At 41.0% G+C, this 17,784-nt stretch overlaps 1 protein-coding gene across 3 annotated transcripts in view; it reads left to right on the top strand.

Moving 5' to 3' along the window:
- Positions 1 to 17,784, top strand: part of SCAMP1 (secretory carrier membrane protein 1) — a 152,030-nt gene that overhangs the window by 100,955 nt on the left and 33,291 nt on the right. The gene's annotated exons all lie outside the window — the stretch shown is intronic.

The following is a 17,784-nucleotide window of genomic DNA, read 5'->3' as shown; positions in this document are numbered from 1 at the left end:
TACAGATTGAATTTTGGTTTTAGTAAAAATCCCAATTAGCTATACAGTTGGCCCTCTATATCCACAGTTTCCATATCCTCTAATTTGAGTAACTGTAAATTGAAAATATTAGAGGAAAAAATTCCAGGAAGTTCCAAAAAGCAAAACTTGAATTTGCTCCACATCGGCAACTATGTAGGTACTACCTAATTGGTTTAATAACTATTTACATTGTATTAGAGTATATAAGGAATCTAGAGGTGATTTCAAGTAGACATACAGGGAGGATGTGCATAGGTTATATGCAAATAGTGCCCCACTTCGTATAGGGGACTTGAGAACATCCTCAGATTTTTGGTACCCTTTTGTGTGAGGGTAAGGGATGTCATGGAACCAACACCCCACAAATACTGAAGGATGACTGTTTCCTCCTATAGAATTCCCATGGCTGTCTTTATTGCCTGAAAAAATGATTACATAGGGTAGGGGAAAAAATAAATGTTTTATTTTATATGAAGTTTTACTGTGTTTTAGATATGTAATTCAGTTCAGTTCAGTTGCTTAGTAGTGTCTGACTCTTTTTGACCCCATGGACTGCAGTTCGCCAGGCTTCCCTGTCCATCACCAACTCCTGGGGCTTACTCAAACTCATGTCCATCAAGTTGGTGATGCCATCCAACCATCTCATCCTCTGTCATCCCCTTCTCCTCCTGCCTTCAATCTTTCCCAGCATCAGGGTCTTTACCAGTGAGTCAGTTCTTTGCATCAGGTGGCCAGAGTATTAGAGTTTCAGCTTCAGGATCAGTCCTTCCAAAGAATATTCAGGACTGATTTCCCTTAGGATGGACTGGTTGGATCTCCTTGCTATATTATTATATTATCTAATACATTAGATATATATTAATATATATTTTTACTTTATTGGTGTATAATTGCTTTGCAATGTTGTGTTAGTTTCTGGTGTACAGGGAAGTGAATCAGCTCTGTGTATACATATATCCCCTCGCTCTTGGACCTTCCTCCCACCCCTCTAGGTCATCACAGAGCACCAAGCTGAGCTCCCTGTGCCCTACACCAGCTTCCCACTGGCTGTGTGTTTTACACGTGGTAGTGTATATGTGTCAGTCCCAGTTTCCCAGTTTGTCACACCCGCCCCTTCCCCCACTGTGTCCACATAGCCCTTCTCTACGTCTGCATCTCTATTCCCACCCTGGAAATTGGTTCATCGGTACCATTTTCCTAGATTCCACATGTTCCAACATGGTATAGAAACCTTGTGAATAACACCTATGTTTTAAAATGATACTTTTTGGTGTGTCTCACATTCAAATAACATTTTTTCCCTTTAATTTACTCTCTAGTAACTTAGAATATATACAAGGATTGCATAGAAATAACTGTACCTTATATTTAGGAAAACTGCATCCTTGAAATATTTGGCTTGTATGTTTGCCTTTAATCCTTCTCAAAACTGTGAAACAGGCTACATTCTTCCTGTCCATATTTTCCTACATTTAAGCTTTTACTTCCTTTTAGACATACGTACGCATAACTATTGAAACTCTGCTTTCTGAAGTTACTAATTCTGTTTTCCTCCTCCTTGGACTCAGAAGCCTTCTGTGTGGCAGGTGGCCTCTCTTCCTCAGCTGTCTTAATTATGTCCTGATTCTCCTGCCCCTGAGACTAGTCTTCCTCCTCCATTTCTTCGTTCCGCTCATGAGTAAAAGTCGTCTTCAGGGCAGTCAGTTCTCTGCGCTCTGTGCTTTTGCTGTGCAGGCTTTTTTCCCTTGGGGGTTTCAGCCTTCTGCGTTGTTTCAGTCTCTTCCCCACCCGCATGGCCTAGGGTCTTGGAGTTGAAAGAACACTTTACCCAGCCGTGCAGTGGCATCTTCAGGTGACTGTTGCCCTGCTCTGGTTGATGGGTGTCGTTGTCTCACAGTAATGCACCATGAACTCATCCTCTGCTCAGAACTAGCAGAGCTTCCAGAAGTTCCGATTCATAGTCAAAGAAACATTCGTTAGTGCCACATATTGCATGATTCTATTTACGTGAAATGTCTAGGGGTGGGCTGGAGGGTGACTGCAAACAGGTATTGTTCCGTCGCCAGGTTGTGTCTGGCTCCTCGCGACCCCATGGACTGCAGCACGCCAGGCTTCCCTGACCCTCAGACGGTTATAGAATTTCCTTTTTGGAGGTGATGAAAATGTTCTAAAATTAGATTGTATGTATACAGACATATATTCACAACACTGAATATACTAAAAACCATCGAATGGTATACTTTACAAGGCTGAATTGTATAGCATGCAAAATTTATCTCAAGCAGCTTTTTAAAAAGAAAATTTATTCAGTACCAGTTGTGAATGAGTGATTCTGAGTACTTTCTCATGTGATTGCATTTAACACTTACGCCAGTGCTTGTCAGTGCTTCCATGACCTTTTTAGTCACTGTCTTAGAAACTGTCTTAGTGTCTGCTCCATCATTCTCTCCTCTTTTCCATTTCCAACCTCAGCTAACCCAGAAATGGTTTTTACAAATAACTCATATCCCACTTCCTTCAGTCCCCTTTTTGTATAGTTACTATATTAATCTATAAAACAAAAATCATCCCAAACAAACCCAGCACTCTGAAGCTTTTTGAAAGTGAACCTCATGCTGGGAAATGAGATGGTGGTGGTTGTGATCGTGGGGCTGGGGTGGCCTTTCACAGCACTGCTGGAGCTGGGCTTTCTACTCCACCTGCGGTGTGCTGCTCGGCTTCTTCAGCCCGTCACGGACATTCCTTTGTCTCAGTCTTGTGCATGGCATCCTTGACCTCTGGGCTGCTCTGCCAATTGAAGACTTACAAGCGCTCTTTCAAGACCTGGTTCCAGTTTCATAATCTTTGTAAAATAAGGAGTTTAAATGAGATGATTTTATGAAGTACAATAAATGGAGATAATTATAGTTTGGCCAGATTTCTTATTTGTAATGGCAAGAATTTCTCTTTAATTTAATAGCAGTTGAGATCCAATGAAAACACCTGATTTTTCTTTTTATTTTCTCTTCCAGGCTTGCTCAAAACTTGCTGTTTTTTCCTTCCCTTTCAGTTTCATTGAGATATAAATGACATACAGCTTTATGAAAGTTTAAGGTGTACAGCATAATGGTTTGTACACTTACATATACATATATATGCATATATGTAAGCATGGTACAGCACACTTACATATATCATGAAATGATTTAATAAGTATAGCAAACATCCATCATCTTATGTAGGTACAAAATAAAAAGCTTTAAAGATTTTCCCTTGTGATGAGAGCTCTTAGGATTTACTCTTGACAGTTTTCATGTATAATATACAGTTTGGTTCAGTCGCTCAGTTGTGTCCGACTCTTTGCAACCCCATGAACCGCACGCAGCACGCCAGGCCTCCCTGTCCATCATCAACTCCCGGAATTTACCCAAACTCATGTCCATCGAGTTGGTGATGCCATCCAACCATCTCATCCTCTGTCATCCCCTTCTTCTCCTGCCCTCAATCTTTCGCAGCATCAGGGAGTTTTCAAATGAGTCAGCTCTTCCCATCAGGTAGCCAAAGTATTGGAGTTTCAGCTTCAACATTAGTCCATCCAGTGAACAGCAAGGACTGATCTCCTTGCAGTCCAAGGGACTCTCAAGAGTTTTCTCTAACACCACAGTTCAAAAGCATCAATTCTTCGGTGCTTAGCTTTCTTTATTGTCCTACTCTGACATCCATACATGATTACTGGAAAAACCATAGATGGATGTTGGTTGACAAAGTAATGTCTCTGCTTTTTAATAAGCTGTCTAGATTGGTCATAACTTTCCTTCCAAGGAGTAAGCGTCTTTTAATTTCATGGCTGCAGTCACCATCTGCAGTGATTTTGGAGCCCCCCAAAATAAAGTCAGCCACTGTTTCCGCTGTTTCCCCATCTATTTGCCAAAAAGTGATGGAACCGGATGCCATAATCTTAGTTTTCTGAATGTTGAGCTTTAAGCCAACTTTTTCACTCTCCTCTTTCACTTTCATCAAGAGGCTTTTTAGTTCCTCTTCACTTTCTGCCATAAGGGTGGTGCCATCTGTATATCTGAGGTTATTGATATTTCTTCTGGCAATCTTGATTCCAGCTTGTGCATCTTCCAGCCCAGTGTTTTTCATGATGTATTTTCCATATAAGTTAAATAAGCAGGGTGACAATATACATTGACGTTATACTCTCCATGTTGTACATTACATCTCTAGTACTTATATATGTTGTAACTTGAAATTGGTACCTTTTGAAGGGGGGATTGAATCATCCAGTCCTCCCTCCCTGCCCATATAACCTCAAATTTGACATCTTTTTCTATGAGTGAGTTTGTTTTGAAGTATAATTGACCTACAGCACTGTGTGTTTCTGGTGTACAACACAGTGATTGGTATTTCTGTATGTGTCAAAATGATCATCGCAAGAAGTCTAACTGCCATCTGTCATGATACAAAGACAGTTTATTATTGACTGCATTCCCCACACTTTATCTTTTTTTTCTGCTTTATTTTTTATTATTATTATTTTTAATTTTACTTTATTTTACTTTACAATACTGTATTGGTTTTGCCATACATCAACATGAATCCACCACTGGTGTACACGATCTCCCAATCCTGAACCTCCCTCCCACCACCCTCCCCATACCATCTCTCTGGGTCATCTCAGTGCACCAGCCCCAAGCATCCTGTATCCTGCATCGAACCTGTACTGGCGATTCGTTTCTTATATGATATTATACATGTTTCAATGTCATTCTCCCAAATCATCCCACCCTCTCCCTCTCCCAGAGTCCAAAAGTCTGTTCTATACATCTGTGTCTCTTTTGCTGTCTCGCATACAGGGTTATCGTTACCATCTTTCTAAATTCCATATATATGTGTTAGTATACTGTATTGGTGTTTTTCTTTCTGGCTTACTTCACTCTGTATAATCGGCTCCAGTTTCATCCACCTCATTAGAACTGATTCAAATGTATTTTTAATGGCTGAGTAATACTCCATTGTGTATATGTACCACAGCTTTCTTATCCATTCCTCTGCTGATGGACATCTAGGTTGCTTCCATGTCCTGGCTGTTATAAACAGTGCTGTGATGAACATTGGGGTACATATGTCTCTTTCAGTTCTGGTTTCCTCGGTGTATATGCCCAGAAGTGGGATTGCTGGGTCGTAAGGCAGTTCTATTTCCAGTTTTTTAAGGAATCTCCACACTGTTCTCCATAGTGGCTGTACTAGACACTGTATCTTAAAAAAAAAAAAGTCCTTTGAGGGGGTATGTGGCCATAGTTTATAACCACCAGGGGTCAGGCTTTTCATAAGCAGTTAATGCCCTCTAAAAGTTATCTGTGCACAGTTTTGGCTCTAGAAGAGATGTTTCTTTTCATTGGGCTATTCTGTGTCTCCAGCACCAGCTGAACTGTGATCTGTGGTATATTTTCATTTCATTGACAATGAATACAATTTTGGTGACTTTTGTTGGCACTCTGAAATCTCACATTATTTGGAGTTAGCCATAATCACTGGTGTCTAAAGTGCCAAGCATGAGCACTATAGGATCTTTGTTTTCCCTGTAGTGTCATCTTTTAATATAAATATAAAATAATTGAAATGCAAGAATATCTTCTCTTGTACCTCTTTATAGATAAAGGTACAGTTTCTTTTAGGTTATTCCCAAGCAGTATTTTTTTATAGGCTCATGTTTTTAGAGTAGACTATTCAAAGAATTAAATACTAGTTATGGGTCAAATAACAAATGGATGAGTCATAGGAGATTGTATATTAAGGGAATACAAAATTTCCCCTGTCCTTTAATTGATATAAAACCTGGAATAATTTAGTGTGGAAGAGATAAATACATAAAACATAATTTGTATTTCCTTTGGGCCCTAGTTTTGAATGGTTATTTCTTCAATTGTTAATGTACCTCATCCATATTAATAAAATGATTGTTAATAGTGACTTTTTGTACTTCAGAAGAATTTTAGAAAAGATTATTTCATTTCTTTGAAAAATAAGTTTTAAAGCATTTAATTTTTTTTCTATACAAAAATGTCTGTTTTGCAAATACTCTTTTATTTTCTGTTGTTTGCTGTTGTTCAGTTACTAAGTTGTGTCCAACTCTTTGCGACCCCATTGACTGCAGCCCACCAGGCTCCTCTATCCTCCACTATCTCCTGGAGTAAGCGCAAATTCATGTCCATTGAGTGAGTGGTGCTGTTAACCATCTCATCCTCTGCCACCCCCTTTTCCTTCTGCCTTCAGTTTTTCCCAGCATCAGGGTGTTTTCCAATGAGTCAGCTCTGCATCAGGTGGCCAAAGTATGAGAGCTTTAGCTTTAGCATCCGTCCTTCCAATGAATATTTAGGGTTGATTTCCTTTAGGGTTGACTGGTTTGATCTCCTTGCAGTCCAAGGGACTCTCAAGAGCCTTCTCCAGCAACACAGTTTGAAAGCATCAATTCTGTGGTGCCCAGCCTTCTTTATGGTCCAACTCACATCTGTACCTGACTGCTGGAAAAACCATAGTTTTGACTGTAGGGACTTTTGTCAGCAAAGAGATGTCTCAGCTTTCTAATAAGCTGTCTCCGTTTGCCATAGCAGTCACCATCTGCAGTGATTTTGGAGTCCAAGAAAATAAAATCTGTCACTGCTTCCACTTTTTCCCCCATCTGTTTGCCACAAAGTGATGGTTCTGGATGCCACGATCTTAGTTTTTTGAATGTTAAGTTTCAAGCCAGGTTTTTCACTCTCCTCTTTTCACTTTCATCAAGAGGCTCTTTTGTTCCTCTTCACTTTCTGCCATTAAAGTGGTATTATCTGCATATCTGAGGTTGTTGATATTTCTTCTGGCAGTCTTGATTTTATCTTGTGAATGATCTAGCCTTGTTTGTTACTTTTGAACTGTGGTGTTGGAGAAGGCTCTTGAGAGTCCCTTGGACTGCAGGGAGATCCAACCAGTCCATCCTAAAGGACATCAGTCCTGAATATTCATTGGAAGGACTGATGCTGAAGCTGAAGCTCCAATACTTTGGTCACCTGATGTGAAGAACTGACTCACTGGAAAAGACCCTGATGCTGGGAAGGATTGAAGGCAGGAGGAGAAGAGGATGACAGAGGATGAGTTGGTTGGATGGCATCACTGACTCGGTGGACATGAGTTTGAGCAAGCTCTGGGAGTTGGTGACGGACAGGGAACCCATGGGGTCTTGAAGAGTCAGACATGACTGAGTGACTGAACTGAACTGAACTCTGCATATACGAAAAATGAACAGGATGAAATACATATCTTTGTGATATTCCTTTCCCAGTTTGGAACCATGTCCTGTTCTAACTGTTGCTTCTTGACCCACTTACAGGTTTCTCAGTAAGGTGGTCTGGTATTCCCATTTCTTAAAGAATTTTCCAGCGTTTATTGTGATCCACATACTCAAAAGCTTTAGTGTAGTCTGTAATGCAGAAGTGGGTGTTTTTCTGGAATTCTCTTGCTTTTTCTATGATCCAGCGAATGTTGGCAATTTGATCTCTGGGTTCCCTGCCTTTTCTAAATCCAGCTTGAACATCTGGAAGTTCTCAGTTCATATTCTGCTGAAGCCTAGCTTGAAGGATTTTGAGCATTACCTTGCTAGCGTGTGAAATGAGAGCAACTGTATGGTAGTTTATACATTCTCTGGCATTGCCCTTCTTTGGGATTAGAATGAAAACTGATCTTTTGCAGTCCTGTGGCCACTGCTGAGTTTTCCAAATTTGCTAGCATATTGAGTGCAGCACTTTCACAGCATCATCTTTCAGGATTTGAAATAGCTCAACTGGAATTCCATCACCTCCACTAGCTTTGTTCATAGTAAAGCTTCCTAAGGCCCACTTGACTTCGTATTCCAGGATGTCTGGCTCTAGGTGAGTGACCACACCACTGTGGTTATCTGGTCAATAAGACCTTTTTTTGTACAATTCTTTTGTATTCTTGCCACCTCTTCTTATTCTCTTCTGCTTCTATTAGGTCCTTAGTCTTTTTGCCCTTTATTGTGCCATCCTTGCATGAAATATTCCCTTGATATCACCAGTTTTCTTATATAAGACTTATATCACTATAAACTTCACTGTTCAAAACTTGTTTTGCTGCTTCCTATAAATTTTGAATCATAGTGGTTTCCTATTTCTTCAGCTGTTTTTTTAATTTCCTCTTTGATTTCTTCAGTGACCCATTGTTTGTTTAGTAGCATATTATTTAGTCTCCATGTGTTTGTGGTTTTTTGCATTTTATCCTTGTAGTTGATGTCTAGTCTTACAGCATTGTGGTCAGAAAAGATGTTTGATATGATTCCAGCTTTCTTAAGTTTATTGTGACTTGCTTTATAGCCTAATATGTGAACTATCCTGGAGAATGTTCCTAGTGCATTTGAAAAGAATGTGATTCTGCTACTTTGGATAGAATCCTTTCTATATATGTATTAACTTCATTTGGTCTATTGTGTTAAGGCTAGTGTTACCTTGTTGATTTTCTGTCCATTGACGTAAGTAGGGTGTTAAAGTTTGCTCCTAATATTGGGTTGATGTCAAATTTCTCTTTATGTATGTTAGTGCTGTATGTGAAAGTGAAGTTGCTCAGTCGTGCCCGACTGTTTGCAACCCCATGGATAGTAGCCTGCACCAAGCTCCTCTATCCATGGGATTTTCAAGGCAAGAGTACTGGAGTGGATTGCCATTTCCTTCTCCAGGGAATCTTCCCAACCCAGGGATCGAACCTAGGTCTCTCACATTGTAGTACTTTGCATATTTAGGCTCGTATGTTGGGTGCATATATATTTCCAACTGTTACATCTGTTTCTGGATTGAACTCTTGATCATTATGTAATGTCCTTTTTTGTCTTTTGTTACTATTTGTTTTAACATCTGTTCTGTCTGATACAAGTATTGCTCCTCCAGCTTTTCCACTTTTGTTTGCAAGGAATACCTTTTTCCATCTCCTCACTTTCAGTCCATGTGTGTTCAGTTCAGTTCAGTCGCTCAGTCGTGTCCGACTCTTTGCGACCCCATGAATCGCAGCACGCCAGACCTCCCTGTCCATCACCAACTCCCGGAGTTCACTCAGACTCACGTCCATCGAGTCAGTGATGCCATCCAGCCATCTCATCCTCTGTCGTCCCCTTCTCCTCCTGCCCCCAATCCCTCCCAGCATCAGAGTCTTCTCCAATGAGTCAACACTTGCCATGAGGTGGCCAAAGTACTGGAGTTTCAGCTTTAGCATCATTCCTTCCAAAGAAATCCCAGGGCTGATTTCCTATTTAGGATGGACTGGTTGGATCTCCTTGCAGTCCAAGGGACTCTCAAGAGTCCTTTAGGTCTAAAGTGAATCTCTTGTAGACGGAATATATATGAATCTTATTTTTGTATTCGGTCAGCTGCTCTGTCTTGATTGGACCATTTAGTCTATTTATGTTTAAAATAATTACTGATAGGTATGTTCTTATTGGCATTGTGTTAATTGTTTTTCTGAATAATTTTTGTAATTTATTTCTTTGCTTTGCTCTCTTCCTTTGTGATTTAATGACTATCTTTAGTGTTATGTTTGAATTCCTTTCTCTCTTTCGTGGGTGTATCAATTACACACTTTTGGTTTGTTGTTACTAAGAGGTTTATATATAGCAATCTATATAAGTTTGAACACATTTTAACAACTCTGAAATTTTACTCTCCCAATCCATCATATTTACATCATATTTTACATCTTATTTCGCATATTCCTTAGCTAATGATTGTGGATATGGATGATTTTTCTGCTTTTGTCTTTTAAGCTTTACTGGCTGTATAACTGGTTAATTTACTACCTTTATGCTTGTCTTTGCCAGTGAGATTTTTCCTTTTGTAATTTTCATATTTTTAGTAGTGGCCTTTTCTGCTTTGAGAAGTCTCTGACATTTCTTATAAATCTGGTTTTGTGGTGTTGAATTCTTTCAGCTTTTGCGTGTCTGTAAGACGTTTGGTCTCTCCTTCAAATGGGGAGGAAACCCTTGGTGAGCAGTCTTGGTTGCGTTTGTCCCATTCATCACTTTCACTCTGTTGTGCTGTTCCCTCCACCCTGTAGAGTTTCTCTTGAAAAGGAAGCTGATAGCCTTATGGGCGTTTCCTTGTATGTAACTTGTTTCTTTTCCCTTGTTGCTTTTAATACTCTGTTTTATCTTGACTTTTGCTATTTTAATTACAGTGTCTTCCTAGTGCTCTTTAGGCCGATCCTCTTTTCGGCTTTCTGTACTTGGACCCAGATGTCTGTTTCCTTTTCCAGAGAAGGGAAGTTTTCAGCTATTATGTCTTCAAATATGTTCTCTGCCCCCTTTTTTCTTTTTACCTTCTGTGAAAGGGACCTCTATGAAGTGAATGTTAGTATGTTTGATGTTGATTTCAAGATATCTTTTTTTTTCTGTTCTGTTTGAGTGATTCCACTGCTCTCTCTTCGTGTTCTCTGATTTGTTACCCTCATCATCTAACCTACTATTCATTCCTTGTAGTGTAGTTTTAATTTCAGTTACTTTATCTCCAGCTCTGTTTGATTACTCTTTGTACTTTCTAACTCTTTGTTAATCTTATCACTACCCTACATTTATTATGATCATTACCTTAAATTATTTTTTGTATAGATTGCCTTTCTCTACTTTACTTATTTCTTCCTTTGGGGTTTTATCATATTGTTGAAACATATTCCTCCATTACCTCATTCAGGCTAATGTACTGTCTTCATTTCTCTATATTTGGTAGGCTTGTTATGTTTCCTGATCTTAGAGAAGTGGTGTTATGTAGGAAAGATCCTACATGCCCCAGCAGGGCACTGCCCACTGATCACCAGAGCTGTATGATCTGGGGTTGCCCTCTATGTAGGTCTCATGGACCCTTTCATTGTTGTATACTGACTACTGTGGGCAATCTGGTAGACATGGCTGGCCCTCAGTCTGGTTGGTTGCCTTGCCTTGTGTAGAGGCTGTCAGCCACTGGTGGGCCAGGCTGTGTCACGCGGTGGCTAATTACAAAGCCCCGGGGGTCTCAGGGCTAGTGCTGGCCCTCTGTTGGGTAGAGTTGTGTGCCGTGGTGGCTGGTTTGTATGCTGGATGTCCGAGATCCCACGCTGGCCTCCTGGAGGATGGGGCCGGTTTCTGACATAGCTGTTTGCCAGGTGCATAGTGTTCGGAAGCTGGTGTTGGTCCTCTTCTGGGGGGATTGGAGCCCAAGGAGTCCCAGGTCTGGTGACTGCCCTTTGCTGCATGAGTCTGAGTCTTGGGGCTGGTGCTGGACCACTGGTGAATGTAGGTGGGTCCTAGGTCTTTGATTGCAGAACAAGGGCATCCTAAACCTAGAGTCAGCCTGTTTGTGGATGGGGCCAGGATACAGGGGGTCCCAGGCTAGCGCTGTGTCAGTGGAGGATGGACTTAAGCTCTGGTGTGTTTGACTGCATGTCTTTGGAGATCTGGGGGTTGATGTTGTCACACGAGTGTATTTTCCTCGGTTCTTTGTCTCATCACAACAAAGATTTGGAGAGACAGACATTAAAGCCCTCGGCGCGTCACAGCTCTTGGGTCTTGGACAAACCGTGTTATAGCTCTCAGGCAAATCAGTGTTACAGCTCTATTTTATTTAGAAGATAGCAGGAGAGTCCATCCTCGAAGCATGAGGGCATGCCAACCCAAAGACTTGAAGAGAAGAGAGTGGAGGAGTGCATTGGGGAGGGAGAGAGAGAGAGAAAGCACACGCACATGGGACAGAGAGAGAGAAAGTGCTTTGGCTCCTCCTTTTTGCAAATTGGGCTTAGCCAGGAGTGCTGTTTGTTCTGCCTGAAATCTTCACTCTGGTCTTCGGACCTTCTTTTGTTCTATTTTTGCAGGCTTTTCCCTTCCTTGTCTTTTAGCCACTGCCATTTTGGACTCCTTTTCCCTATTCTACCTACCTAACAATGTCAATCAGTGGTTTGTGGGGCTGGGTCCTGAGTTACCTGGGGGCTCAGAGGAGTCTGTGGCTTCTGGCCTGGTGGTGCATTAGGCTGGGTCCACCTCTTAGAAGCTTGGCCTGAGGTGCCCTCGTTCTGGTGCTGACAGATTGGTGGGTGGGGTCAGGTCCCAGCCCTGATAAGCAAGAAGGAAGATTCCAAACTGGCATTTTCTATTACTAGTGTCCTCGTGGTGGCACAAGTTCCCCAAATTGGCTGCCACCAGTGTCTGTGTCCCCAGGGTGAGTTCCAGTTGCCTCCTGTGTCTCCAGGAGGCTCTCCAAGTGGGTCCCATGCAGGCTCTTCAGATTACTTCTTCTGCCCTGGGTCTCAAACCAGGTGGCATTTTGTGTGAACTTTTTAAGAGCGAAGTCTCTTTGCTGGGAGAGCTATCAACAACCTCAGATATGTAGATGTTACTACTCTAAAGGCAGAAAGTGAAAGGGAACTAAAGAGCCTCTTAATAAGGTTGAAAGAGGAGAGTGAAAAAGCTGGCTTAAAATTCAACATTCAGAAAACTAAGATCATGGCATCCAGTCCCATCACTTCATGGCAAATAGAAGGGGAAAAAGTGAAAGCTGTAAGAGATTTTCTTTTCTTGAACTCCAAAATCACTGCAGATGGTGACTTCAGCCATGAAATTCAGATGCTTGCTCCTTGGAAGAAAAGCTATGATCAACCTAGACATTAAAAAGCAGAGACGTTACTTTGCTAACAAAGGTCTGTGTAGTCAAAGTTTTGGTTTTTCCAGTAGTCATGTATAGATGTGAGAGTTGGACTATGAAGAAGGCTGAGCATCAAAGAATTGATGCTTTCAAATTGTGGTGCTGGAGAAGATGCTTGAGAGTCCTTTGGACAATCAATCCTAAAGGAAATCAACCCTGAATATTCATTGGAATGACTGATCCTAAAGCTGAAGCTCCAGTACCTTGGCCACCTGATGGAAAGAGCTGACTCATTGGAAAAGATTGAAGGCAAAAGAAGAAGGGAGCGGCAGAGGATGAGATGGTTAGATAACATCAGTGATTCGGTGGACCTGAATTGGAGCAAATTCCAGAAGATAGGATAGTGAAGGACAGGGAAGCATGGGGTCACAAAGAGTCGGACGCGACTGAGCGACTGAACAACATCAGCAGCTCTGTTTCCTGCAGCCCTCTGGCTCCTCAGAAAGCAAGCCTTGCTGGCCTTCAAAGCCCGAAGTTCTGGGGGCTCACCTTCCCTGTTCAGGAACCCACTGTGGGACTGGACCACCTCACTTCTCAGGGAGAATCTCTGTGATTCTAATTATCCTCCTGTTTACAGGTCACCCACCCAGGGTTTTAGGCCTTGACCGTACTGCATCTGTGCCTCTGTTACCCATCTTCATTTGCTTCCTTCTTTATCTTTAGTTTTAGTAGATCTTTTATGCTAGTCTTCAGGTATTTCTCCTTAGTAGTTGGTCTGTAAGTAGCTCTAAGTTGGGTTCACCTGTGGGAGAAGATGAGCTCAGCATTTTCCTTCTCTGCCACCCAAAAAGATAGTTTCTTGACATAGTGTTCCAGAAATAATACATGTGAATTGTTTTGTTTAAATAAAGTACCATGATTTTTAAAATTTCAACAGTATATAATATTTTGTGTGTCATTCAACCACGTTGTACACTAAGATATTTTTGCAGATAAGTGAGGGATGCAGAATCCCTTCTGGAGTTTTGTCTCACATGTTGCACTTCTCAGGTGGCACTAGTGGTAAAGAACCCACCTGCCAGTGCAGGAGACTAAGAGACACGAGTTTGATCCTTGGGGCGGGAAGGTTCCCTGGAGGAGGGCCTGGCGACCCACTCCAGAGAATGCCATGGACAGAGAGAGGCGCTTGGTAGGCTACAGTCCAAAAAGAGTCGGACACGGCTGAAGCGACTTAGCATGAATCTGACACTTTGCCAGACATTTTAAAGTTTATTTTGAGTTTTACTCGTCTAGCATGTTCTCATTTGATCCTCAGGAAAACTCTGAGAGATAAGAAGTATTCTTTGTTGTATTGGAAGTAAACTTGAGGTTTTCAGTGGTGTCCAGCCCTGTAGAAAGTAGTGGAATCAGTAGATATAAAATCTAGTGTCTTCATATATACGGAATTTAGAAAGATGGTAATGATGACCCTTTATGCAAGACAGCAAAAGAGACACAAATGTATAGAACGGACTTTTTGACTCTGAGGGAGAGGGAGAGGGTGGGATGATTTGGGAGAATGGCTTTGAAACATGTATACTATCATGTAAGAAACGAAGTGCCAGTCTATGTTCGATACAGGATACAGGATGCTTGGGGCTGGTGCATGGGGATGATCCAGAGAGATGATATGGGGTAGGAGGTGGGAGGGGGATTCAGGATTGGGAGCTTGTATACACCCGTGGTGGGTTCATGTCAATGTATGGCAGAACCAATACAGTATTGTAAAGTAAAATAAAGTAAAAATAAAATTAAAAAAAAAAATCTAGTGTCTTTTCTGTGATACTCCTAGGACTAAATATGTAGGTTAGTGCAGTTCTCATAAGCAGAAGAAATAGCAGGTATTTCAGTTGTTCAGTTTTTGTTTTTAGTTACATTGCTTTATCTTAAAATTGTATTCCCGACTTCTTAAGGAGTATGTTATTAATAGGTTTCACTGAAACATAACAGGGAAATGGTGAGCTTTTTGAGATGTTTACCCTTGTAAGTAGCCCATCATCTTGCCGGGACACTGAAATGAGGAATCACCCCTTCACATGGATATCGTGGATTTAATGCAGTATTTGAGCATTGTGCACAAAACATAGGCACTGTTTTCCCTCTAGGTGGCTCCCTGGGTCTGTACAAATACAGACCATTGAGAAATGTGTTATTCCTACCTCTCTTTTCCCTCTCTGCTCTGTGGGGCTGTGAGTTACATTTTAAGTGATTAAACCATAAAGTCCACTAGTATATAATATCAGCCATTCAATTTAATATAAATTTGAAAAAAGGAATAAGCAAGTTAGAGCAAATGTTTGTTAATTACATGCCCGTAAATTGAGGGCAGGGGGCAGGTAAAGGGGAAAGACAGATCAGTAAAAAAAGGTTTATTAGATTTCTATAATACATTTAATTTGTAGGATGTAATTATACGTACTCATTATGAGATAAATTTCTTGAACATAGGTGTAGTGATTTACCTGTACATTTATTTTTTTATAAAAAAACTTGGTTTGGAAAGGAATAAAAATAGTGCCATATCTATGATACTGCCTTGGTACTAAAAGAATTTTAAGATTCAGCCGTATAGGTATTTGTCAGTGCTCTTTTTCTCCCTGAGTCTTTAGTACTTTGATCCATAGTAATATGGCATTTGCTTCCGCTACTGTATCAGAATAACTGGGGGGCTTTAACCCCTTTCTTCCCCTAACAGCTGTCCATTCCTTAACTGCGTTCTTCCCTTGGCATCTGTGGAAAGATCCCTGGCTTTTCTCATTCCTCTCCTAGTCATTTCTTGTTGTTAGGAGTATGTCTTCAGTATAGGTGCCGTAACAGGCTTCATGATTTCCTTTCGTTTCTGCTTCCTGTGTTCTCTCACCATGCACAGTTAGCTGACGTCAGAGTTGCAGCTACCACTTACGTGCCATTGGTTTCCAAGTCCCCGTCTCTAGTCCATTTCTGTCTAGCTTCCAACCAAATTTTCACCTGTCTGCCATGACAGTCTTAGAGTAGGTATTCAATAAGCATTTGTGCAATGGATGAATGCTTAGAACTTAGCGTCTGCTCTCCCTGCTAAAACAACCTGTCCTCTCTGTTCTCTTGAAACAGTGTCTTGGTATCTAAGCTTAACTTGAAAGCATTTGACTACTCCTCCTTCCCCTCACTCTGCACTTGGCCACAATTACCAGTTCCTATGTCTCTGGGCTTGGAGAAAGGGCTCGGTGCACTGCCCCCATCCTCCAAACCTGCTTTGATGACATTCTAGTCAGGCTTCTAATTTAGGCCTTAATCACAAGGCAGTGTAATTACAAGTTCACTTTTCTGTCTCATCTTTCTTCCCCCCAAGTTTGTAGCCATGTAATAAATAAATATTTGTCCTAATATGTTCTGTTGTTATTTCCTTTCTCAAATTTGTGTTAGATTGAGTGGCTGATGTTACGGATTGATGTGCTTCATAGTTTATGCATCTTAGAAAGAGATGCTAATAGAGTATTTTTGAACCCTGCTTGTAAGAATCTAAGATTTGAGTGAAGAATCAGTATGGACAGATAGTTCTCAGAAGTATTTCTTTTTAAATCCTTTAAGACCTGACCATACACGAAATGTTAAATAGTGTACAGAGTGAATAGCAGAAGTATCTTTAAGGATATACATATTGCATGGTACATTAAATGATAAAATGATACAATTTGATATATAGGGTCAGTGGTGAATATGTAGACAACATAGGAATAAGGTATTACTTGGCATAGTCTTGGGTAGTAAGTTAATGTATTTAAGTCAGAATGTCTCTTGTTATGTCTTTTGTTGTTCAGTTGCACAGTCGTGTCTGACTCTTTGTGACCTCATGGATTGCAGCATGCCAGACTTCCCTGTCCTTCCCTATCTCCTGGAGTTAGCTCAAACTCATGTCCATGGAGTCGGTGATGCCATCCAACCATCTCATCCTCTGTTGTCCCTTTCTTCTCCCGCCTGCAATCTTTCCCAGCATCAGGGTCTTTTTCAGTGTGTCAGTTCTTTGCATCATGTGGCCAAAGTGTTGGAGCTTCAGCATCAGACTTTCCAATGAATATTCAGGACTGAATTCCTTTAGGATGGACTGGTTGGATCTCCTTGCAGTTCAACGGACTCTCAAGAGTCTTCTCCAACACCACAGTTCAAAAGCATCAATTCTTCGACACTCAGCTTTCTTTATAGTCCAACTCTCACATCCATACGTGACTACTGGAAAAACCGTAGCTTTGACTGTATAGACCTTTGCTGGTGAAGTAATGTCTCTGCTTTTTACCTAGGTTTGTCTTAGCTTTGCTTCCAAGGAGCAAGCATCTTTGAATTTCATGGCTACGGTCACAGGCCATAGGGATTTTGGAGCCCGAGAAAGTATAGTCTGTCACTGTTTCCATTGTTTCCCCATCTATTTGCCATGAAGTGATAGAACTAGATGCCATGATCTTAGTTTTTTGAATGTTGAATTTTAAGCCAGCATTTTCACTCTCCTCTTTCATCCTCATTAAGAGATTCTTTAGTTCCTCTTCACTTTCTGCCATAAGAGTGGTGTCATCTGCACGTCTGAGGTTATTGATATGTTTCCTGACAGTCTTGATTTCAGCTTGTGATTTCAGCCTGGCATTTCACATGATGTACTCTGCATATAAGTTAAATAAATGGGGTGACAATATACAGCCTTGACACACTTCTTTTCTAATTTTGAACCAGACTGTTGTTCCATGTTCGGTTTTAACTGTTGCTTCTTGACCTGCATATAGGTTTCTCAGGAGGCAGGTAAGGTGGTCTGGTATTCCCATCTCTTAAAGAATTTTCCACAGTTTGTTGCATTCCACCCAGTCAAAGGCTTTACTGTAGTCAATAAATCAAAAGTGGATATTTTTCTGGAATTCTCTTGCTTTTTCTATTATCCAGCGAATGTTGGCAATTTGATCTCTGGTTCCTCTGCCTTTTCTAAATCCAGCTTGTACATCTGGAATTTTTCAGTTCATGTACTGTTGAGGCCTAACTTGGAATTTTTCAGTTCATGTACTGTTGAGGCCTAACTTGAAGGACTGGTTAGTTTTCTCTGATTGTGGTTTTCAGTCTGTCTGCCCTCTGATGGAGA

This window comes from Oryx dammah, unplaced genomic scaffold (genome assembly GCF_014754425.2).
Source record: "Oryx dammah isolate SB20612 unplaced genomic scaffold, SCBI_Odam_1.1 HiC_scaffold_26, whole genome shotgun sequence".
Classification (NCBI taxonomy): domain Eukaryota; kingdom Metazoa; phylum Chordata; class Mammalia; order Artiodactyla; family Bovidae; genus Oryx; species Oryx dammah.
The sequence above is the reverse complement of the archived record's forward strand: the minus strand, read 5'-3'. Positions and strand labels throughout refer to the sequence as shown.